The sequence below is a fragment of the Mytilus trossulus genome, chromosome 10 (genome assembly GCF_036588685.1).
Source record: "Mytilus trossulus isolate FHL-02 chromosome 10, PNRI_Mtr1.1.1.hap1, whole genome shotgun sequence".
NCBI classification, from domain to species: domain Eukaryota; kingdom Metazoa; phylum Mollusca; class Bivalvia; order Mytilida; family Mytilidae; genus Mytilus; species Mytilus trossulus.
Window position 1 is genome coordinate 1,212,545 of NC_086382.1, and position 25,465 is coordinate 1,238,009.

Genomic DNA, 25,465 nt, shown 5'->3' on the forward strand with positions numbered 1-25,465 from the left:
GACTGTTGATCGTCCAGTTGCCGGTGTTTTACAATATTTAGAGAGAATACACAAATTTTAATGTGCAAAGAAAGGGACACTTTCATCCGTTTACTGTACAGTTTAACGTTACTTAACATGTTTGCTTACACTTTACATACGACTTAGCCGAAAGGACGCCCCCACTTTTACCCGTTTTTTTCGGCCGGTTTTGAAAAAAGTACCTTATCTATATTTTTAATGAAATTGTAAAATTAGTATACGTTAATGGAATAGCAATAACCAAATAAAGCTTGACATGGACACGTTTTTTGGATTGGACACGTTTGGAGGTTTGTTGAGAAATGGACACTTTTGGGCGTTTATACAAAACACACGATTTGGCGATGTTTTTAACTAGACATGTTTTGCAGTTCAGTGACGTCAATGTGGACACGTTTGGGGAAATCGGACACGTTTGGGGGGAAGGACACGTTTCTGAGTGTTACATATATGCATTGAAGTTTATTGTGATGACCATTTTCACTAAACTATTACACATTGTTCTGTTGGGGCCAGCTAAAGCCCGCTTCCATGTGTGGGAATTTAGCTAGGGTTGTTTTCTGCTCTTTGGTCAGGTTGCTGTCTCTAGATCTTTGACACATTGGGCCCTACTCCTATCCTCACTTTTATCTATATCAATCATATAAATTTGTATTTCAACCTAAGTGAAAACAAAGTAAAGGTACACATGTACTAAATAAAATATTAAATACACTGTACATCTACCACAGTAACACTATGGGTGTCACAGGATAAATTTAATTGACATATCAATATTAAAAAAAAATGAAATTCAAAATATAGCAAGCAACAAACTCATAAAGGTTAATACAGAAATATACCAAGTGTTAAGTACAGCATAGATTTTATTGTGTACATGTATACCCTGGGACTGGTTTGAAATAAGATATAAAAAATCAATATTCATATTTTATTAATAATTCATCAGATTAACATGCAATATTGTTTTTTCCTCGACAAATATGTATATAATTATCTTTATTGAATTATTTTATTTGATACACTGACATATATATATTGTAGATATTAGTACAAAACATATGTTACTTGTCTAGAAAAAAATGTTTCATTGATCAGGCGAAGAAATTATTTATTGGTATTATATTTCATGAGGTTGTTTTAAAAATAAATTAAAAACAATAAATTGAAGTGGAAAGCAAAAAAGACTTAAAAAATACTCATAAGACCTGAAATACCCCCACCCCGAAAAATATCAAAATGATTTTATTTTTTTTAAATTGTAACAAATTGTTGCTGACCTAATGGATCTGCAAGGAAATGCTTAGTGGTATTCTTTGAAAGCCTGTAAAAATGGATGCAGGTTAATATCTCTATATTTTTTTAAGACAGAAAATGTTCAAATCCTCAAAAAAAATTCATAAGTTTTCATAACATTATAACAAATGTGAATTGGACAAGTTTTGGTAAAATCCAACATGGGTTTGACATTTCTACTTTATTGTTTTAACTGATGGTATGGTCCTTCAAACTGTATGAAAGGTAATCATCCCTTTTTTTCTGGAAAATATTTAATTATTAATTGTGTTGATTTGAAATTTATATTGCACAATCATATGATATCCAGGAAATACATGTACTATATATAGATAGAAAACAAAAGTGAAAGTACAAGAAAATTTCAGATTAAATACTTGTAATGAATTTCTGTAAATGTCGTTTGTGACTCTAAAAGTTCTTTATATACAGGTGTGTTTCAATTTGATAATTTGACATTTCTTATCAATTTGGTAGAAAATCAGTACCTAATATTGTACAATAAAGAGAGATTTGAAGGCAATAATTTGTAAATAGATGTAACATAACCCATAAATAAGAAAAAGGATAGGACTTGTAGAAAGTTGCCATTGCCAATAGGGCATGTGTTCATTATCATTAAGAAGGTCAATTTCACAACTCTATTTATATAGAATCCCAAGTTAATTTTCAATTTCATAAAAAAATCTTTTTAGAATTTTAACAGAAAGATATAATACATGAAATTATAATAATTTTAATTTAAATTGTGACACAATCATTATTTTTTATACCTCGTCCAACGAAACTCACAACTCTACATTGATATCAAGTGACAATTCAGAAAAATTTTAAAGTGTGAAACAATTTTATTTTTTTATCTTGTCTATTACCAACATTTTCCTAATGATAAGATTTAAATATAAATATATCATGATTTGTATACATGTACTTATAGTTGTCTTATCAGATAGGTTATACAGTCAGCTGTCCTGGGTCTGTCCTTAAACCTATCACAAAAACAAACACAAATAACCCATAATCAATTTGTTTCTTTTATTGGAAAGCTATACAGGATCTGATTAGACTGCCAAGGTCTATATTTGGCTTTACCTATTCAATATTTCATTTCTTTTTCTTAATATGGGAATAAGGTTAATGTATTAGGTTTGTTTACATCATGAATGAGGGTGTGGAAGGGGATCCTTCGTTATTCTCTATAATAAAAGTTCTTCTTTTTTTGGGTTCATTATTCTCTATTTTTTTTATTTTCTAGCACCATTTGTTTCCTATATATATTCTTTATTTTTGTGGTCTAATTTTTTCTACTCTTTCAATTTTGAGCCCTTATTTCTGCCCTTTAAATCCCTTTATTTTCTAATCTGAAAGCCCAATCGTGACCCTCATGTATCAATGTTTAATGCCCCTGTTTCTATGATATCAAGTCCACAAGAAACTGTATACAAAGCGATAAATAAAATTTTGATCTTCATTCTTGAAACCTTAAAGAAATTTGTTCTGTATAAAGACTTCGGTGAGGCAGTTCAATAGAACACCAATTTATATTTTTATGATTTTAGAGGAATTGAAATGTTTTATTCATTACTATATATCCCCAATTCTTCTAATATTTCAATATATGAATCTTTTCAGACAATGAGTTGTAGTTTAATATCTAACAAGTATAAGTGCCTTTTCTTAACCGGAAATAGGGGATGCTGTTCAATTTTTGGTAAAATGTTAGGTGAAAGTTTGTTTAAGTTTAAGTTTAGGCTGGGTTAGGGCTAGTGTTGAGCTTACAGTGGAGGATCCAGATATTTTCACAAAGGAGGTTTGGAGTGCCCTGAGTCACCAGTGAGTGACTCGCTGCTCAAGTCATGCTTCAGTGATTCCCCATATAATCAACCAAATTTTTTCAACAAAAAGGGTGGCCTCACTGGGCACCCTGGTACCCCTCAATTCGACTCTGGTTTAAGTTAGGTTTTTGGTTGATTTAAAATACATGTAGCTCTAAATGGGCAATGATTCAATTTGGTTGATTGAAGTAAATATAGGCCATATATATATGACATCAGAGAATTTGAAGAAAATATAGAGAAATAAAAGAAGAAATTTTTTTTTATTTAAAAACTATTATAAATGTATATATTTTTTGACTTTTGTGATAACTCTATATTATTTCTTTTTTATTTGTAGTTATAAGTTAAAAGTAAAAGATGCCTGCCAAAACACAAAACTTGAGAAAACATTGAAAAACAGATTCTAGATCTCCAGCAATGGTAATATTGATGTTTATATAACAGTTTCTTGTGGTGTCATGGTCATGTTGTTGTTGTTTTTATAACTGCTTTTCAATTTATGCCGAGTCATGGTCATTAGTTACGTACATTTTATCACCTAAATAACTTGTGATGGAGTATTCAACCTTTAATACTGAAATTAAGTCAACTTTGTTATACTTTTATCCTAGCAACACAATTATTAGTTTTATTAACATACCTAAATAGATGGAGAGTTACTCGGATGAAAATGTGGAAAACTTCACCTCAAGTCACGAGTTCTAGAATAAAGAATGGAAACGGGGAATTTGTCAAAGAAACAAATAATTTTATTAGAATCTGATGAAAGATCAGAAAACAGCCCAGTTCTACCAATGGGCCTTCAATGCAGAGGGGAAAATGGGCCATACAAAAATTAAATGGTTGTTTGCTCTAACCCTACCTAACAAGCCTACCAAGAAAGTAGCTGCCTGCTCAAAATCTCTTATTATCCTCAGATGTGAAAAAAGTTTTTTTTTAACCAGATAGGCATGAAGAAAAAAAACATCTGACACTTTCAATTTCTCTTTGCTGAAAAAAGAAAAGAAAATGTCTACCAACCTACCAACTGTCTATCTTTCAGTAGGGATGGGCAAACTAAGTGTGGAGAAAATTATTGTATGTTTGTTAAAATTCAGATCAGTAAAAAATTGAATACCTAATCCTAACCATCTCGTTATAAGAGATATATTTTCCTGATTTTTTTTCCCCATATATATCACTTAATATTTTTCTTCGAAAAAGTTGAAAATATTCTTGGAAAATATTTCATTTTGCCTCTGATCATCTTCTCAATGTTTGTATATAAATAAATATATCACTTGTATACACCTGTGAACATGAATGATGTTACAATTAGAAAAATCTTAATATCTACTCCTGTATTAGATCAATATCTCTTCAATGAGATAATAAATATACATTGTATGGTATAATAGAGATTTTATCTTTGTAATGAGATTAGACTTTACAGCTATAAAAGTAATAATCAATCAATTATCCTATATAACATAATTATTAAAGTTATTATTTATATATGTAATATTATTTCATAAATCAAACCATATAGACCTCACAATTTAAAAATAAGGATAGCCTGCTTTAGACAACTATCCAAAACAGTTAAAATGAAGTAGATGTAGCAATTATAAGCAATCATACATAAGATAAGATAAGATAAGATAAAGATATCCTTCAAAAGATATTGTACAGCCTTCAACAATGAGAAAACCCTCACATTAGTTTTTGCTTTATTTATTCAAAATTTTGAGTATTAAAAATAGTGAACCGCAATTAAATAGGAAGGGCATTTTTTTGTTATCAAGAACAATGAATTGTCAAAACTTCTATAGAAATTTTGTGGTTGGATGTAGGAGAAGTGGGTCTTATGTAGGTCAAGTAAAGTACCTAAATAGGTCACCACTTTCAGTTTTTCTTTTGTTGTAATTCTGTCAACTTCTTATGATTTTACACATTTCTTGTCCTTTCTTATTGAAACAAGAACTCCCACCCTCTTTTATAATAGTTTCCGGTAAAGTATCTTATAAATTATTGTCTATCTTTTTGTCTTCTTTTTTAGCAACTATTTGATTTTAAAGGGAAACCCCCTTCCTGAAAGTAACACTTTTGTATGTCAATTAATGCTAGCAGTTTTAAATAAATGTAGTTTCTGAAGGAAAATTTCAGAAAAAACCATTTCAGTGCAGCGCAGAAAAATAATTTGATGATATAACAAAGTTTTGTCTGGTTTTATGTAAACTTAAAGATTATGTAACAAAAATCTTTATTGTCGTAAAACATCAGTACAGCTTTCGACAAACAAAATTAACATTACATATATAACATTGGCTGTAAATTCAAAAAATTATAACAAGATGTTATTGAGTGCAATAAGACTATGTGATTAGGTGAGTACATTGTATTGCAATTATTCTGAAATAGAATACATGTATCTTAGGGCAAATAATCCTGAAATAGTTATAATAAATCACAAATTTTCTTCCTTTCTGAACAAATCACAATTATAAATCCACCTTTTAATTTCAGAATTTACAGTAATTACAGCAGTTCCATTGACTGTTTTAAAAAGGAACCCATTGATGATGTTTGTACCTGTTCAAAATTTGTTTGAGTATACATTTTTGAGTGAAACTAATGAAGTAAGTATATATTGAAAATACCAATACATGTACAAAGATATAATGTTACAGTATCCAAATTACACCCATTTTGCAAATATATCAGTGGAAATCTTTCAAGTTTCATAGATATATTGCTTTTAACATACTTTAAACCAACTTATTTTCGCAGATACTTTATTTTGCATTTAACCCTTTCTTGACCACTTGGCGGCTATTTAATTTCGCGATTATCTGATTTACTTGATGGAGTTTATTAAGGAAAGATCAAAGATTGACATATTCCCAAAAAATTCTATTCGCATTATTTTTCTACTCTCAAAAGTTGCGAAAATAAATCGCTCGTGAAAATAAGTTGGTTTACAGTAACTAAATATACATGTATTTGAATATACACAATATATATCAACGATCATCAACAGATTATTTATTAACTGTAAGAAGTTAAATCTACAGAAACTTTGCCATGCAAAGACCACAAAAAGTCAACTTTTAAAAAAATAAGCAATTAAAATATATGTCAGAGACATCCAATTCTTAGAAATTGGATTGTTAACATGCATGAACTATTGTCAAATTATTCTAAATATTTGAAGAAATTAAACAAAACTTAAATAGGTGCAATTTGGGTACCCTCATGTTAGCAATGACCATTATGTCCTCTGTAAGTCAACAACTGTGAAAATATAATGGGTGACATACATGTCATAAATAATTGTAATTGTTGATGTAATTATGAAGTTATTCCTTATCTCATTATGATATCCTAATTATGATATATAATTGGTATAATTGATTTATATTGAATGATTGGGATTGGCTAAGGTAGTTTGATTGTATCAGTTTATTGGAGTCTGATTGGTCCGTAGGTGGCCAGTTATCAACAGATATAAGAAGATGTGGTATGAATGCCAATTAGATAACCCTCCATCCTTAATAGGTCACAATTTGTAAAACTTTAACTACTAGTAATATTGTTCAAAGTACAGCCTTCAAATTCAAATGTATCCACATCCAATATTATACTCCCATTTTCTCAATCTAAACCAAAAATATTTCTGACTGCACAAAATAAGTACTAGGTAGTAGGTAGGTAGTCTGAAGACCAATATTCCGATATTTTCCTTACAAAAACTTACTTGTCCGAGTAGAGTTTTATTAGTCTGGGGCAATGACTAGTGGATGACGGTGCAGACTGTAAATTTCTAGTGACATTTCAGATTTTCTGCCCTTCATCCTGGTTGATTTCATATTGAACTGGGCCTGCCTTTTGTATTCATTGATAATTTGTTTTTATACCCCCGCTTTAAAAAAGGAGGGGTATACTGTTTTACCTCTGTCTGTCCGTCAGTCCGTCCGTCAGTCAGTCCGTCCCATGAAACTTTCGTCACATTTTTCTCAGGAACTACAATACAAGGATTTCTGAAATTTGGTTTCAGGGTTTATCTAAGTCAGCTATACCGTGTGATGCGTTTTCAGATTGATCACTTGACTACTTCCTGTTTACCGAACACTTGTATGATTTTACACATGATAGCCAAGTTGAAAATTTTCGTCACATTTTTCTCAGGAACTGCAATACAAGGATTTCTGAAATTTGGTTTCAGGGTTTATCTAAGTCAGCTATACCGTGTGATGCGTTTTCAGATTGATCACTTGACTACTTCCTGTTTACCGAACACTTGTATGATTTTACACATGATAGCCAAGTTGAAAATTTTCGTCACATTTTTCTCAGGAACTGCAATACAAGGATTTCTGAAATTTGGTTTCAGGGTTTATCTAAGTCAGCTATACGGTGTGATGCGTTTTCAGATTGATCACTTGACAACTTCCTGTTTACCGAACACTTGCATATTTTTACACTATTAATATTATCCACTTGGGGCGGGGGTATCATCAGTGAGCAGTAGCTCGCAGTTTACTTGTTCTTCCTGAACTTGCATGAAATATTTACCACTGGACGTACAGCTAACTAGAATCAACCTGGTGTGTTTGTGGTTTTTCAATGGTAGAAGTCTTGTGTGATGTGGGTTAGTCAGAAGTTAAAGGTTAAAGGGTCTGGATTGGGTTAAAAATATGTATTAAGAAGCCAAATTAACAGAAAAATGTAAGAAATAAAAACAAAAGAGAAAAAATAGAGCAAACAAATAAAGATAACAGAATAATAGGGTAAAGAATCAAAAGAATAGACAATAATAATAGCAAAATATAATGTGTAATAGAGACAAATGACTTAAAGATTATTGAAGGTCCCCCCAACACAAGACCATGGTACAATATTACTGACCAAGTGATTTTTAAAATTGACTGAATCCATTAACAAAATCTACAACTTTGTAATGACTTTTAAGGATTCTTCTTTTAACCTCAGAAAAGGCATTGATTAGAGGATTTCCTGTAAATGTCTTTATAAAATATATGTTGATGCACACCAAGGTTAGAGTTGCACTGATGAGGGGGAATAGGAGGGGTGCTGATCCCGAAATCCCGGGCTTAAAAACATGAAATCCTGTGGTCCCGAAATTAGAAAAAAAGAATCCCGGATTCCGAGAGGGTCAATCCCGAAATCCCGAGATTAAAAACACCAGATCCCGGAGTCCCGATAAAGGTCCTATCCCCCCTCACTGATCTTGAACCTACATACTATTGATTCATTATTATTTGTAAGATGCTAAATGCTGTAGATTTTGTGATATTCTGTATGACAGCACCCATTGACATTTATAATAGGCTTGTACTCAACTTAATGTTGTACAAACATTTCACTTTATTTATGGAACTATTACTTTTGAAAAAGAGCTAAAATTTGACAAGTATTAAAAAAAATTCAAAATAGTTTGAGTAATTTCAATGTGATATAAAAATTTAAAAGATAGAAATATGAAAAGTGTATATTTAAATAGTCTTCCGTTAATGGATAGTTACGTAATTTCTTTCTATTTGTTATCAAATATATAACATCATGGACCTAATGGTATCTCAATGTTGGTGTTAATTGGTTCTAAGTTTTACTTGTAGAGTTTTGGGCCTATATACGTATATGATGTCTTAATTTGAAAAAAAAGTAAAAACTTCATTAGATTCTTTCAAAATCCCGGAATTAGAGAGCCCATTACAACCGGAATTATCAAGGGTGGTAGAAGGACTTACAATATTTACAAAATAATAACTTTGATGGTCCAAATTCGAACAGAATCTTGATTTTTATAGTGCCAATTTTTTTTTAAAAGGGTTCATATAAACCCCTTGATCCCACCCCAGGCTACATACATGTAGTATGAAACAGAGAAGAACTATTTTGTATTTCTTAGTACTTGAGTACCAGTTTTGTAACAAATTACTTTAACATAAGATTACATAATACACCCTGTAACTTGATTTTAAATTACTGATCTGTATTAAAGGGGATATTCAGAATATTGGCTTTCGGGTCATTAGCTTCACATATTACTTATTGAATATCAGTATATTACAAAAAAACTACATTTTAGTTGTGTTAACCAGCTTAAAGTAAATGCTTAACAACAAACATTAAAAAAACCTTGTAGAGACACAAAATTCATCTTGAATCAAATATTCCCGTTTCCATTCTCAATTTCTTTACAAATGTATAATAAAAGGAGTGATTGATTGAATTAATTGTGTTTAACACCAATTTCAGGACTATTTTATTATTTCTTGGGGGTCAGTTTTTCTTGATGGAGGAACCCAGAGTCCAGGTCCTTAGGTAGGAAAACTGACTAACTGACATGCTGTTTTCCTCAGAGGCTCAGTTTCGGATCCAGGGTTGGAGTCTTGGGTTGGAACCCCCCCCCTTTATTTTGGACTAATGCATTTGAATGGGAGCATATTGTTGGAACACCCCTTTACCCTTTTAACATGTCTGGATCTGCCCTTGAGACTGAATTTCATTTGGCATAGCTAGCATATTTTGACAGAAGTTAGCATAACATATATTTATTTGTTACTTGTTGAAAAAATACTGTTGAATGCTCCTTAATTTACCCTTGTTTTTGATTGGCTTTGTGTTGCTCATATTAATTTTTCGTCTCTTAGTGTTGATTTATTATTTTTTGTCAAGGTGGTGCTGTCTTTTTTTCTTAATTTAGAGATCAAACATTTAACTTCAAGGTGCCACTTTTACTTTTCTAGAGTTAACACGATTTGCCCTTTTACAAATGGAAAAATTGCTGATTTTTTTAGTCATTAGTTATTTATGAAAAGACATTGCATGGATGAGAACATTATGAAATGGGCAAATAAACTTATCTACCCTTCAATCATAGATATAGGAAGATGTGGTGTGAGTGACAATGAGACAACTCTCCATCCAAATAACAATTTATAAAAGTAAACCTTTATAGGTCAATGTAATAAAGGCCTTCAACAGGGAGCCTAGGCTCACACCGAACAAAAACCTATAAAGGGCCCCAAAATTACTAGTGTAAAACCATTCAAACAGGAAAACCAACTATCTAATCGTGCCTGGAAATTTTGAATTATTGTTAAATGATATATTAGTATCTATTTACAGTACATTAAGGCCAATTGTATTGATTCATTTCATGTTTATTACATACTTTCAACCCTTTAGGTAATTTTACAGTGAATCATTGAATAAATAAACAATAATAATAAAAACTGTTGTAATTTTTGTGTATTTTGGGGCTTTTATGATGAATTATCACTTAAATATTATTTTCTATATTTTCTTTTGTTAGTAAACAAGTAAACAAAAACTGTATCAATTTACATAATTATTTATTTGTTATTAATAATTACATCATATCTCTATAATTTTGAAACATAGATATTTTACTTGATAAGGCACCAACAAATATGTATTTGGTATTTCTTTATTGTAAAATCATAAAATTATATTTAAATTTAACTCTGTTGTTTTAACAGTCTTAGACTTATTGCCGGATTTGTACCAACATGAGCAACATGACAGGTGCCTCATGTTGGGCAGAATCTGCCTACCCTGAGATTACCCCCAGTTTTTGTCTCCCTTGAAAGAGTCAAACAGTGAGACATAGATATACTTAAGATTTTTGACTGTCAGACTGCCTCCACTCACAGGTATGGTATTTTCAAGAGGGACGAAAGATTCCAAAGTGATAGTCAAACTCATAAATCAAAAACAAACTGACAACGCCATGGCTAAAAATGAAAAAGACAAACAGAAAAACAATAGTACACATGACACAACATAGAAAACTAAAGAATAAACAACACAAACTACACCAAAACTAAGGGGTGATCTCAGGTGATCCTGAAGGGTAAGCAGATCCTGCTTCACATGTGGCACCCGTTGTGTTGCTAATGTGATATCAAATCCGGTAAATAGTCTAATTCGGTAGGTCACATTCTATTTGTAGGTGGGTTTTTTTCGAAAATAAGATGGACTTGTGCCTGGAACCACCAAATATCTTAACAACCCATTTGTCTGATGGCAGAAAGTTTGAAGAACAGGTTTGATTATATTTTGAGATTTCTTTTAAGGATGTTCGCTACTCTGTTTAAAAATAACGAGATTTTTAAAAGACTGTTATGAATTAATTGTACATAAATAAAGAAACAATAAAAGTAGAAAAAATGGAGGGTTCGTGTGCTTGTTTTGAAGATACAAGCCATAGAATTTTTGACGGGAAATAATTCTCTCTAGTTTTTTCATACATCTAATATTGACACCTCTTTTGATTAGATAACTATGAAAAAATAATTAGGATTTTATAAGATTTTGAAATATGGCTTTTTTGAACTCTATGTAATAAAACTATGAACAGAAAAGTAGGGGTTAGTGGGCAAATTGTTATAATGGCAAACATGGATCAAACCAGAGGAATCCGAAAATCGGGGCAAAAATAAAAAAAAATAGAGTAGCAAACATCCTTCAAAAGTGTTTTGCAACATAAACTTTAATATTTTCCTTAGACTTTTTTCTCTTGCTTTAACCTATAGACAGAAAAAACTAATGTAAACCAGTGTGAAAAATATGGATAACATTAGGAAAAGATTATTTATTTCAGGAGTTTGAAGAGGGGGAGAGGGGTCATGCTTATGCTCATTCCCTTAAAGAATATTTTGATCATTAAGAAGGTAAAAACAATTCTGATTTAGAGCTTTTTGACATTTAATTTAATCCAAAACCTCTTCCACTGGAGTATTAAAAATGGATGCACATAGTCATGGATGAAGATAAAAAATAGTTTAGAATTTTTTCTATGGTCTATTATGTTTGCACAGTCAGGCTCATCCTGCATGACATTTTGTTCACGTAAAAATGCTTGTCATGTACAAACTGTAAATTATCTTTCTATAAAAGACTTTACTTTCCCACTCGTTGACATTTTCTTTTATTGTACGTTTCTTCTTTTTGAAAGGCAAAGTGGTATGGAAAAGACACTAGCTAATTACTGTGGATGAAATAGACATATCCTATGTGATTGACAAGCCAAACAGAAAGATTAATGTCTATTAATGCATGGTCAGGAAAAGTAATGAAAACTAACGTTAGGTAATAGATCTGTTTTTCTCAAGATGAAATGTAATTTTGCAGGGCTCAGCTTCCTTTGTTAATATCTGGTGTACGCAAGGTTGATATTTTGATGGGTGATTAAGGCGTTTATCTCTCCGTTTTGTACGGGACATGAAAACGGAAGCAAACAACACCTATTTTTGGTCCATTAACAAATTTTCTATGAAGTAAAATGTTGCTGGGTGTTTTAACTTGCTCCTCTGTATCTTAAGGTATATATTAGTAAATTACATACCTTTGAAAATAGGAAGGACATGTGTACTTATCTCAAATTATACCTCAAAAATCAAAGTCCAGATTTAGTGGTAAGTTAGACATCAAACAAAATGAAATCACGCCAAATTTTTTAATAGATCTTAATTCTACTGCAGATTCAACCATTATTGTGATGTTTTCATTTATATTGCAAAAATTACAACGAGATAGCTAGGTGTTGCAAATATAAAAACCTGTGTTTTAAATTTTAATAGCATAATTTGTATGCAGCATTTACTGAAATTAACATTATATTATGTAGATCATCAAACTTTAACATATGGAGGTATCACACTACAGGGCAGACTATCACATGGAGAATAGCATAAAGTAACAATAAATGTCTCATTGTCAATCATACTTGCGCTTTAAATTTAGATAGCATATATATATAATTTGTATGCAGCATTTATAAATTTAATTATATTTATGTAGACCATAGAACTTAAAATTAAGCATATGGAGGTATCACACTTTAAAGCAGACTATCACATGGAGAATGGCAGTGTCTCATTGGCAATCATACCACTTTTAGTAATTTTTAATAACATAAACATATTCTTGTCTTGAATATGCATTACATATTAACATGGGACATTAAATAACTAATATTAGAAATATTAACAATGTAGACATTTTTTGTGATGATTGTTTAAATTTACATGCACTGAAAAATAGTGCAAGCTTTTTGTATTTCCCTTTAAAAAGCAGTTTTCTTTACATTATGTAATAATGTGACTGTTAATTTAATTGATCATAAACTAAAGTACTAAAATCCTTGACTGATATTTTCATGCATAAAATTATTTTTAAGTTTTCATTTTGATATTTAAATTTACTTGATTTTAAAGGAGATGAAATCATAAAAAAAGTAAATGTCTTTTCATTAGCTTTGAAGTCACTTATCTAAAATAGCACTTAAATCTATGTGCATTATTTGTTATGTCAGCAAGATTTTTGTTTAACTTTGAAGGCTGAGAAAAAATTAAGTGTTACTTTTATTATAAGAAAAAAAAAAAGAAAAAAAAAAGAATTAATGTATTGTACACAGTAGAGATTTACAGTACTGTAAAAAAAAAAATGGTTTATAATTTTGTTTAAAAAAATAATATGTACCTTAAGTTCAATATTTGGTCCGAGACCACAATTATTTTGTAGTGCATTTCTTTTAGAACATAAATGAAAATAAAAACAATCCTACCTGCGCTTTCTCGAAGAAACTTTTACAGTGTGTTGTACTACTTTTGGGACAAACTATATCAAAATTATAGAAAACTTCATTGGCTCTTACGCAAAATATGGACATTTTATGTTTGGGGCGTCTTGAAATCTTTTGACAGCTTCCGAAGTGGTAATTTTGAACTTTTTTCAGCTTGACCAAATTATTACTTTCCTTAAAATTCTAGACCCAAATTCACCAAACTACTTGCAATTTGAGGCATTAAACATGGAGAAATAAATTTGGAAGGGGTATAAAAATTAATGGCAAGTAACCCACTGTCAACACTAGGGAACAATGAAAATCAAGGGACAACAATTGTGGTCTTGGACCATTTACACCTTTATGTACTAAAGAACTATTTTCTTATAAACATGTACATGTACTTATTTCCAGTAGGTTCTTTATTGGCTAGGTCTAATTTGTTGGTGTTGATTCTAAGTATCTAACAAAGTCTACATGATTTTTTTTCAGTTAGCATAGAATTCAACTCAAACAGTTCCATGGGGCCATCTTTGTCAGTGAGGTGAGATTTTCTTTTTGTTCCATGTTGAAGGCAAGTTGCTTTAACTTTGTGATGAAGAACAACACTTTGCAAACTTTATGTTACTTGTTCAACAGCAGCTGCCAATGATAAAGTGTAATTTTATTTTCACATTGAAAAATACCTTGCTTTTACTAGTTCTTTTCCCAACAACATTTCACAACCCATGAAGTTATGCCACAGTTTGTGATATTGAAAAATAAAAATTACGTCAGAGAATTTGTGTGCTACATATTTTTTTTTTTTTAACTGTTTGGCGTTAAAATGTTGTGTTTTAGTTGTTATCATAGCTATACAAATTATGTAATATAGTCAGACATTTTGATACTAGCTCTCTCATTTAATAAAGTTAGACATTAAAGTTCTCAAACACATTTCTTTCTTTCTTGAAAAGAACTCTTAAAGTAGCAAATGATAGTAGATGCTTGAATTGAACTATTTTTAAAAGATTTGTTATGCAGCAATACAAAAATTGAATTTTTGCTTTAAATTGTAATTGGAGACAATAACTGTTTAATTTCTTGTTGTTGTTTAGATTCTAGAAATTAAATATTTAAATTATAATAATTATTCAAAACAATTATTAGAGGCATATTAATTGTTTTTTTTAAGGAGGGTAGCATATCCCTTTAAAAAACACTCAACTTAAGGCTTTAGTAGCAATTTTGACAATTACAATTACCGGTATGCCATCCTTTCCTTGAACTTTTTATTCACTGTTCAGCTATTACAAATAGATATATTTAGAAATCTGATCATACAGAATTTATTATTTTAAGCATCATTAACATGTTATGAAAATGACAAATCCCTTGACTTAAAGCAGATAACTGCTTTCTATATAAAAGTACATCAGATTTGATACAGAGGTATTCCTATCCATCCAATTAATTCTCACTTTGATGTAATGTAAGGGAATACTAGATGTAATCTCAGCTTAACCACATTTTGAACTTTTAAATAGAGCTCTATTAATATAGAAACAGGGATCCAGTTACTAATCTTCTAAATACATGTAGGTCTAGACTGTTCCCATGCTTTGGTATTCAGCAAGCTAGTATTTCTTTGTTGTGTTTGTCTGGTTTTCTAAATGTTGGTAAATTGAAAATATGGTTTTTAAAGTTCTGAGAGTTTCAATGATAGACCAAACTTTATATTAAAATCGAATTTATAGAATTTTTTCACTTGTATTTTAAACCAATATTTATATATGACCTTTTATAATTACAAATTAAAAAACATCCTCATTTCTGGGAGATATTGGCCATGGACTAAGCAATTCTGTAATATTGTCTAATTCTGTAATCCATGATTTGCTTAGAATGATACTCATAGATGGTTTTCAAATTGTTTTCAAATAATTAGACATACACCCTGTGTAAATATTAGTATAATAAAAAAAAAAACTGAAAATGTGGAAGTATGTTTACTAAAAAAATATTTTTTTCTCATTTTCTGTTTTGCAAAGTTTTAGATGAATAACCTCATAGATAGAAAAAAAAACATAAAGAAAGAGGAAGGCTGGATTATTTCACAGTAAAAAAATTAGTTCTAAAAAAATCTCAATGTATTCAAATTTAGGGAGATAGAATCATATTGCACCTTGATCTCAAATATATATGCATATGTATTTTTTTTTTATTCAAACGTGAACTTTGAAAACTTTAAGACTCACTCAATGATTTGTTTGAGCTCTGGATTGGTAACGAAAAACTTTGTGTACTAAATGAATCAAAAACTGAAATATGAGGATAAATCTGTTTTCATTTATGAAGTCAAATGGATAAATTATTATGTACTATGGAATTTATCTATCTCAGCGAGAAGCCCATTATAATCAGAAAAGAGGGAAAAACACCATGCAGCTCTGATAATTATTTTCTTCTTTGTTGATCATCATGTTTGATTTAGAGGAATAGATTACCAGTAAGACAGCTCTTTGACCTTTTTTTCTAGTAAGGAAGGGGAAGAGTTTTGGCACCAACAAAATAGTTGCACCCCACCGCATTCTGAAACTCCCAAGTCAGCTGCAGTAGCCTCCTGTTATTCAATAATTGTCTTTTGTTGCTGTATATCATACTTGTTTTTAGTTCTTTGTTTTGTACATAAATTAGGCCATAATAGTTTTCTCTTTTTGATTTACATTTGTAATTAAAGACCTTTTTATAGCTTTGTAGTATGTGTTTTGCTCATTGTCAAAGGACCTTATGTGACCTTGAGTTGTTGACTTCTATGTAATTTGGATCAGGCTGAGAGTAAATGTTTCGTTACAAATCATATGTACCACAGATTTTATTTTTATGATATTAAAATGGTTTTCCATAAACTTGGTTTGCAGTTAATTTAAGCATTGAACTTTCTATTTTTGTGTGATACCTCTGCATTTTAGAATTAGTATTGATGTAAATGTCTTCAGTTCTGTTCAAGTTCTTATAAAGTAGGTTATAATTTTAATGGAAATGATGAATATTTGTAGTTTTTTGTTCAAACATGCTCCATCACCTTAGTATGAAATAGTAGGAAAATAAAATGCTTAATGCTTTTACTGATAAAGTGATCTTGTAACTTGCACCTCCTCAGTTAGGTAAATAAATATTATGAGGTTCTGGAAAGGGACTTTCCATAAACTTTAGTTTTTTTATACTTTTTAAAGTTGATTACATACTAGAACACCAAAGTAACAAATAAAACCATCAAGATATCTATCATTGGCGGATCCAGGGGGTCAGGGGGTTGGAAATCCCCCCCTTTAATTTGGTTAATCAATGCATTTGAATGGGGACATATTGTTGGAACACCTCCCTCCCCCCCCCCCCCCCCTTTTATCCTGTGTTGTGAACCCCTCCCTTTTTAAAATGGCTGGATCAGCCCCTGTCGCTAGTGCAAAAGTTTCACATTTATCAAGTGAGCATCAATACTGAAAATGACCTTGAAAATAAAATGATCCTTGTGATGCACATATTATTTTAATATTGTATGTGTGTTTAACCATTTTAAAATTAATACTGCGTAAATATAATTTTTAGCATATAATTTCACTTCATTTGAATAAATTGAAAACATCAGATAATAATGCATGAAATAGACTAGTAGATACTGATCACATAAACAAATGTTAATTTGTAAAGATTAGAATCTAATTGTAAAAGACACATAAATATACAATAATTTAGCTATAATTTGTTTCTGTTTCACTGCCTCTAACATTTAGATTCAACAGATATTTATATACTGGTTTAAACTGGCTACAAGTCTACAAAACTTAATGGCAATAATGATAATAATAATAAATTCTTTATTTAAAGAGGGTATATTCATTAATGGCAATAAACAATTATTTTTTAATGAATGCCCCGTCATATCCAGGATTTTTTTAAAGGAGGGGGTGTAATTTCAGAAAACAAAAGATAGAGTTATTGGAAGATTTTATTCTAAAAAAATACCCAAAATCATAAGAACCATCAGTTTTTCTTATATCATTTTGAAATCAAAGGGGCATAACCCCTCTAAGACCTATCATTGATCCTTTAAGGCATGCAGGTCCAGAGCTGATTTTAGGTGATGATAATCAGGAACAGGATTGTATTTTTCTCCCATTCAGTTGACCAACTCTTAGATGGAGGGCCTCATTTATATCAAATCTTCTAGTTGTTTTATAGGCCTCGGTGGCTGAGTGGTCTAATTTAAAGTATAGTTCATTCACTGTAAAGCTCTAAGCCTGTCAACATTTAGGTTGTGAGTTCGAAAACTGCACATATTAAGGGTGTTTCAAATTCAATCTTAATTTACTCAGAATTGTCAGTTTTCCAGCTGATTATCATGGTTCTCTAGGGGCAGTAACCTGGTTCCTCCACCTATGAAAAGTAACCACCATGATATTTTAAATAGTGGGGTTAAACATCAACAATAAATCAATCAATCTAGTGGTTTTAAACTATTTTATTTTAAAGGGTTGTTGACTCACTAGGCTTTAAGTAAGAATAAATGCCAAAATCATACAAAATCACACAAAATCTTTCCCCATTTGATTGGCATATTCTAGAGCACAGACATTTCATAGAAATATTTCTCATAAATGTTTTTTTTTGTGTGTCTCAACAAAAAGTATTTAAGGAAAAAAAAATGTGAATATGAAGCCACTGTTATGTCATCTTTGAATTCCTTCCGCAAATATCAGCAGACTCCAAACTATTAATTTTAATAAGAAAGATCCATATTTTTGTTTCTATTACTGGTACATGTAATTGAATTTAGTGATTTCCATAAACCCATAAAAGTGACATCTGCTTTGTAATATCTTGGAATGAATATTGGTACTTTCAGTGAGTAAGGTTTTGTTCTTTAAATAGATTTAGTAAGTTTTTTTGGAAATATTTCATATTATTGAGTCAATTCTAGAAATATTTCAAAATCCATATGCCATTTCTTTTGATTTCTTTTTCTTTAATATAGTTATTTTAAGAATCATGCATTTTAAATTTATTTTGGTTTGTTTGTTTCATTTACTTTTTATGTTCACATTTAGAGAAAATTAAGTCCTATTATAGATTATTTGACGTCAATGCATGTTAATAATATTTCCTAAGGATAGGTGAAATGTATTTTTGTTTGTTTAAAATTCTCTAGACAAAACAGGATGGAAGCTTAAAGAAAAAAACTGAAGAGTAGCATCTGGTTAAAATTACATTCAATGCCTTGGGTTCATGATTTTATTGATAAATTTTTAGGGAGCTTTTTCATGTAAAACTGACTAACTGGGAATTCATTATTATTCGATGGATACTTACCCGGGAAAACACAAATTCAAATTTCCAACGAATTACAAATTTTACATAGGAATTTATGAAGATTTTTGAAAAACCATGAAATCCAATATCCACAAAAATGCAAATTTATCTCAATCCACGAAAATTGGTACCCACAAAAATAAATGAATCCACAGTTTGTGAAGTATGATATACTAAAGCAGTTTTTAACCTAAACTAAACATATATTAGGCCATTAGTTTTCTCATTCGAAATTTTAACATTTGTCATTTCGAGGTGTTTTTTTTGGATGACTATGCTGTTTTGGCTTAGCACATTGTTGAAGGCCATACAGTGACCTATAACTGTTAATCTCTGTGTCATTTAGTCTCTTGTTGAGAGTTTTTTTATTCAAAAATCGTACCACATTTTCTTTTTTTATATGCCAGTGGCCCAGTACATTGTGGATTCATTTTTATCAAGCCTGCTACTTTTGTCGCTGATATCTCGACATAGGGATAGTGATGTGGTGGCAGCAGCGTTAGCTAACTTCTTTTATGCTTTAGATTTTAGAAGGTGGAAGACCTGGATGCTTCATACTTTGTATGTGGATGCCTGTTACGAAGTTTCTGTCAGTCACATGTCCCATGACCTTGACCTCATGTTCATGGTTCAGTGATTACTTGGAAAAAAAGTGGTTATAGTTAAGTTTTTGTGTTTTGGTCTATTTTTCTTATACTTTATGCAATAGGTCTACTATATTTGGTGTATGGAATGATTGTAAGGTGTACATGTCTAGCTGGCAGGTGTCGTCTGATCTTGACCTCATTTTCATGGTTCAGGGGTCAAAAGTTTTTGAGTATTAGGTTTTTTTTCTAATATTATATGCAAAAGGTCATTTTTGTCGAGCTTCGACTTTTGTCGAAAAAGCGAGACTAAGTGATCCTACATTCCGTCGTTGTCGGTGTCGGCGGCGTCCACAAATATTCACTCTGTGGTTAAAGTTTTTGAAATTTTAATAACTTTCTTAAACTGTCCTGGATTACCACCAAACATGGACAGAAGCTTGTTTTTTATCATAAGATAGTATCCAGAAGTAAATTTTGTTAAAATAAATTCCTTTTTTTCCGTATTTTACTTTTAAATGGACTTAGATTAATTTTCTGCCAGGAATCAACACATTCACTCTGTGGTTAAATTTTAAAAAAAATAATAACTTTCTGATACTATTTTTAATTTGTACCAAACTTAGACAGAAGCTTGTTTATGACCAAAAGCTAGTATCTAGAAGGATTTTTTTTTAATATTTAGTACCTGTGTATCTGTATTTTACTTATAAATGGACTTAGTTTTTCTTTCAGTTAACATTACATACCATTTGCAGTTAAAGTTTTTAAAACATTTATTAGATTCATAAACTATCCTGGATTTTTACAAAACTTGGACCGAAGCTCCTTATAATCAAAAGATAGTTTCAAGAGGAATATTTTTATTGATTTTTTTCCTCATTTTTGTTGAGCCTGCTATTTTCAGCAAAAGTAGGCGAGACACTGGGTTCCGCGTAACCCTTACGAAGTTTTCATATATTGGTGTATGGAAATATTTTATGATCTATATGTCAGTCGCATAGGTTTTATTTTACCTTGACCTCATTTTTAAGGTTCATTGCTCAGTGTTAAGTTTTTGTGTTTTGGTCTGTTTTACTGAAACTATAAGCAATAGGTCAACTATATTTGTTGTATGGAATAATTCTTCGCTATACATGCGTGCCTGGCATGGTTCATTTGACCTTGATCTTAAGTTTATGTGACAGTTGTCATAAGCTTTATATTTAGGACTAACAATATAATATCAATGATTAGTAAAGAAGATGAGACATTTCAGCATGTGCACTCTTGTGTTTTGTTGGCACCAGTTTTCATGGAGATAAATGTTTTTAATATTGGGGACAGGTTTTTTTTTTAAATTCTGCATACATTTTTAGCCTATAGTAAATTTGTATTTCCTTAATGTCTTCAGATACCATAATTGCTCAGCTAGGTTGAACTGAAATGTAAAACTATCTCATATGTAATATAATTTCTAATAAATTGCACTTTAAGAGATATTTATGGAATTTAACACAAAAGTCTTCTATTACAAAGTATTATACTTTTTTTCTAGATTATAATATGTTGCATTTATTCCCATATGTGACATCTATATCAAATCTTCCAATAAAAACATTATCAAATCTTTAACGTGATGCAAGTAATTGTGCTTCATTGATACAGCACTAAATTTCCACAAAATGCGAATTCATGAAATTATTTTGCAAATGTCAGCTATTGATATATAGAACAGTAAAATACACATAAAACAATGTAATACTGTATTTATGAGTATTTTATTGATAATTACACCGGTTTCTTCTCTATTATACTTCATAAGAAATATTTATTGTGAGAAAAACAATATTTTTATGTGTTATGATAAGGGGATGTCTACTATACCATTCTATATATAATTTATTATAATGAATGAGTTTTATACAATGTTTTTTGGCAGCATAATGTTAGATCATTAGTTGCTGTCTGTCATATCTGTTTTTCATTAATATTTTTACCCAATTAGGCCATGTTTTTTTTTTTTTTATTCCTTTGCATTGTTTTACAGTTATGGGCCAATTGCATCTAAATTTTGCTGAAATCATTAGTTGGTTTGCTGATATCATCAGTTGGTTTTGTAAAATGTTTTTAATGCACTGTCAAAACCACAGGGATTAAGGACAAATTGAAAAGAGGTATAATACAATGTACTTAAGTTTAACACTAGTAATTTTTTGGGGCCATTTGAGCTTGGTGTACCACATCTTCCTACATTTACATAAGGTAGATTCACTGCAAACCCCTATTTTGGATAGTACTACTACTAAGTCAAAGGGGAAAAAGGAGGAGGGGTAACAACCTAAACCCTTGGCTGACTTAATATTGAGGGTTCACCACTATTTTTTGACAATTTGCACGTATCATTTTAAAAAATCCAGCTCTTTGTGTTAGTAAAGTACAAAGCAATGTTTTAATTCAATTCATAGACATGTTTTTGTCTTGAAATAGTTGTCTCATTGGCACTCATACCACATATTCTTATATCTACGTGTGTTATTATTAGTCTGTGCTGCTACTTTTTAAACTTTCAACAACTTAGGACATGTAAATGAAGGCCAATTACAAAATTTCTTTAAAATCATGTGATTTCTTATGTTGCATCAGGATAAATATATTTATAGAAATGGTTAATAAGGAAAATTATGGTTGAATTTAAAAGTGCAAAAACCATGTATACTTCAATTTATCGATCTGCATTTTGACTTTTTCATTGAATCTTTTACAGTAATTGAGAATGTGTTATTAACACAAGCATCAGTGTGAGACAGTTTAATGTTTTATTTACATAATGTAAATGTAAGAGATATCTGGTAGACCTTCTGACTTCATTTTCCATGAATAGCATCAGGTCATTTACAATGGGGGAAAAATGTTTTATTCATTAATTGTGAATTTGCTGGACCAGGCTCTTATTAGGCCACCCTTGAAAAACTCTTCGTCTATCATGTCTGTGCCTACCTGTGTTTGGTAGGGTTGGGTAAGTCCAAGTAGGGATTATTTTTTTTTTAAATTCGTCAAACAGCATTTGTTGTAGACTAGCAGGAAAAATCTTTAAAAGAAAAATTAAAAATGATTTGTTTCGTTATAATTTCTGGTGTATATATATGCTGGTTACATGCGGTTAGGGGCAATATGAAACAATCTGAATTTGATTTTTGGTCTAAAAGCTTGACTTTTAAAAATTGTCTGTTGTTGAAGAAATTATGTTGTTCTCTCTTGAACTTGTATACGTATCCCAAATCTCCTTTTATTCATATTTTGGCAGATCATTGATAATTTCTATTTGAATGAATACTTGGGGTGATTTTACTTTGACATATTGTATAGACACTTGTCTATAAACTGTGTATGTCAGAACTCTATTTTTCCTTTGTTTTCTGTGTCCTTGGGTTGCTGTCTCCTTGACATTATATACGCCTACATCTCAAACTACAAGTACTCTAAATTCAGTAATGTTTTTATTAATGGGAAAATTGTAAATAGGATGATCATAGCACTGATTAAGATATTGTCATTTAACTATATCATATGAATACAAATTACACTAATTAATCTTTCATTTATCATACTGTTGTTTGTTAAAAGATTGGCAATACTGAATGAATGTGGTCATTGGATTCTAAATTAACAGTATCGCTTTGATTTTTATGAAAAATTTTGCATCTAGACTTAACAGTACAATACAATACTACAATAGTGAATACAATACAATACAATACAACACAACACAATACAATACAATACAATACAATACAATACAATATACTATATCTTACAATACCAAACGATATGATATTCAATACAATATGATATACAAAACAATATGATATACAATACATTATGATATACAATACAATATGATATACAATACAATATGATATACAATACAATATGATATACAATACAATATGATATACAAAACAATATGATAAACAATACAATACATAACAATACATTACAATACAATCATTACAATACATTACATCACAATACTATACATTACATTGCAATAGCAACATTAAAGAGGCAACAAAATTAATGACCTGAGTATAGTTAGACCACTCTGCCAACTAGGAAATACATCATCGTAACATGTTGTTTTTTTAAGTTCTCTGATTATCTTTTAATGTATACCCAGTGTAATTTCTTGATATATGACTGCATTTGTATATACTCAATAGCAATCCAAAATTTCATTAAATGTTTTGGAAAATTAGATGCTTGTTACTAGTAACTGAAGCTAGTTTATGAACTTGATTATGAAAAAAACAACAGCTCATGGTTAGAAAAAAAACACTTGAACGTGACTTCAAGCTTGTTTTTGAACTTGCTGCAAAAAAAAATTGTATGTAATGTTTAGAAAAGAGGTTGTGAACTGAGCTTTTATTTGAACTTGTTTAGTACTTTTAGAACTGCGTTATAAATATAAGAAGAAATCAAAGATAATTTCTTTTTTGTCTGCCAAATTTTTTCAATGAGACCCTAAGGACAGAAAAAGAAAATAAGGCTTCTAGAACTCAAGATTTGTGATGAAGGTCATTTATTCAAAATACCATAAATCATTTTCATTTGATTTGATTTAAAAAAAAATAATGTAATATACCCAAACTGAATAAATGAGGACATTTAATTTGCAAAGGTGAGTTATAAATACCTCTGCTTTCCTTGTGTCTCTGAGTACAGAACACCAGCAAATCTATTTTTGCACTTCTCACCGAATTACTATTAAAAAAAGTCTTTTATTTGAAAGCCTTGTTTTCTTTTTCTTTTAACAATAAACTTCTTATTTTCAGGTTGAGTAACTGAGTATATTACAGAATGGTACGATCAAGTCTTGCTGTTAAGGTGAAAAGAAAGATTTTAGAATAAAGGTATTGTGGTTGTATTTTTTTTACGTTGAGTGTTGAGATGAAATTTGAGAAAATGTCAAAATTTAACTTATACAAAAGTGGATGTTAAATAATGACTTATACAATAGTATACATATCGTCTTTTCTTTCTAAATCTGGCCGACAGGCAGAATGGTGTTATTATTTATTGTCATGAGAGGTTCAATAACAAGGTCATTTTACTTAACTATACTTATGTGACGAGACCTTTTATTTTCTTACACAAAGATTTTTTTTTTCTTTAGAACAGGAAAATTATTTCTTGTCTGTCATGAAAGGTCCTTTAACAAGTACATCTTACTTAATTAACTATACTTGTGAAGAGATTATTCTTTTCTTACGTAAAGCGTAACTTTTGGTAAAAGGGAAAATTATTTCTTGCCATGATCAAAAGGTCCAGTAGCAAGTTCATCTTACTTATACTGGGACTCTTATACTAATTCTATTTTTGTTCCAGCTTCAATGTATAATATATACTTGTGATGAAATCTTTTCTTTTCTATTAGAAATCTTACCACTTTTTATTTCTTTTGATAGAATGGCAAAGTTATTGTTCAAATAAAAAGTACATGTTACTAAACTATACTTGTGACGAGATTTTTTTCTTTTCTTACACAATGCATAACTTTTCAGTAGAATATAAAAAAAAAATTTTGTTATGAGTTGTCCAATAACAAGAAGTATACTTGTGATATTTATTTTTTTTCGTTAGAAATCTAACACAATGCATTTCTTTTGGTCAAATGGGAAAATCATTTTCCCACATAAGAGGTCCAAGAACAAGTTAAATGTCACTAAACTTTGTTGTGACAATTTTTTTTTTTTAAATAGAAATCTAAACACAATGTATTTCTTTTCGTCAAATGTGAA

At 30.3% G+C, this 25,465-nt stretch overlaps 1 long non-coding RNA gene across 1 annotated transcript in view; it reads left to right on the forward strand.

Moving 5' to 3' along the window:
* The first annotated feature begins 12,138 nt into the window (after nt 1-12,138).
* Nucleotides 12,139-25,465, forward strand: part of LOC134685986 (uncharacterized) — a 42,920-nt gene continuing 29,593 nt past the window's right edge. Inside the window, exons 1-3 of the long non-coding RNA XR_010101495.1 lie at nt 12,139-12,275; nt 14,245-14,296; nt 24,500-24,577. This is a non-coding gene — a long non-coding RNA (uncharacterized LOC134685986). The remainder of the gene's footprint in view (nt 12,276-14,244; nt 14,297-24,499; nt 24,578-25,465) is intronic.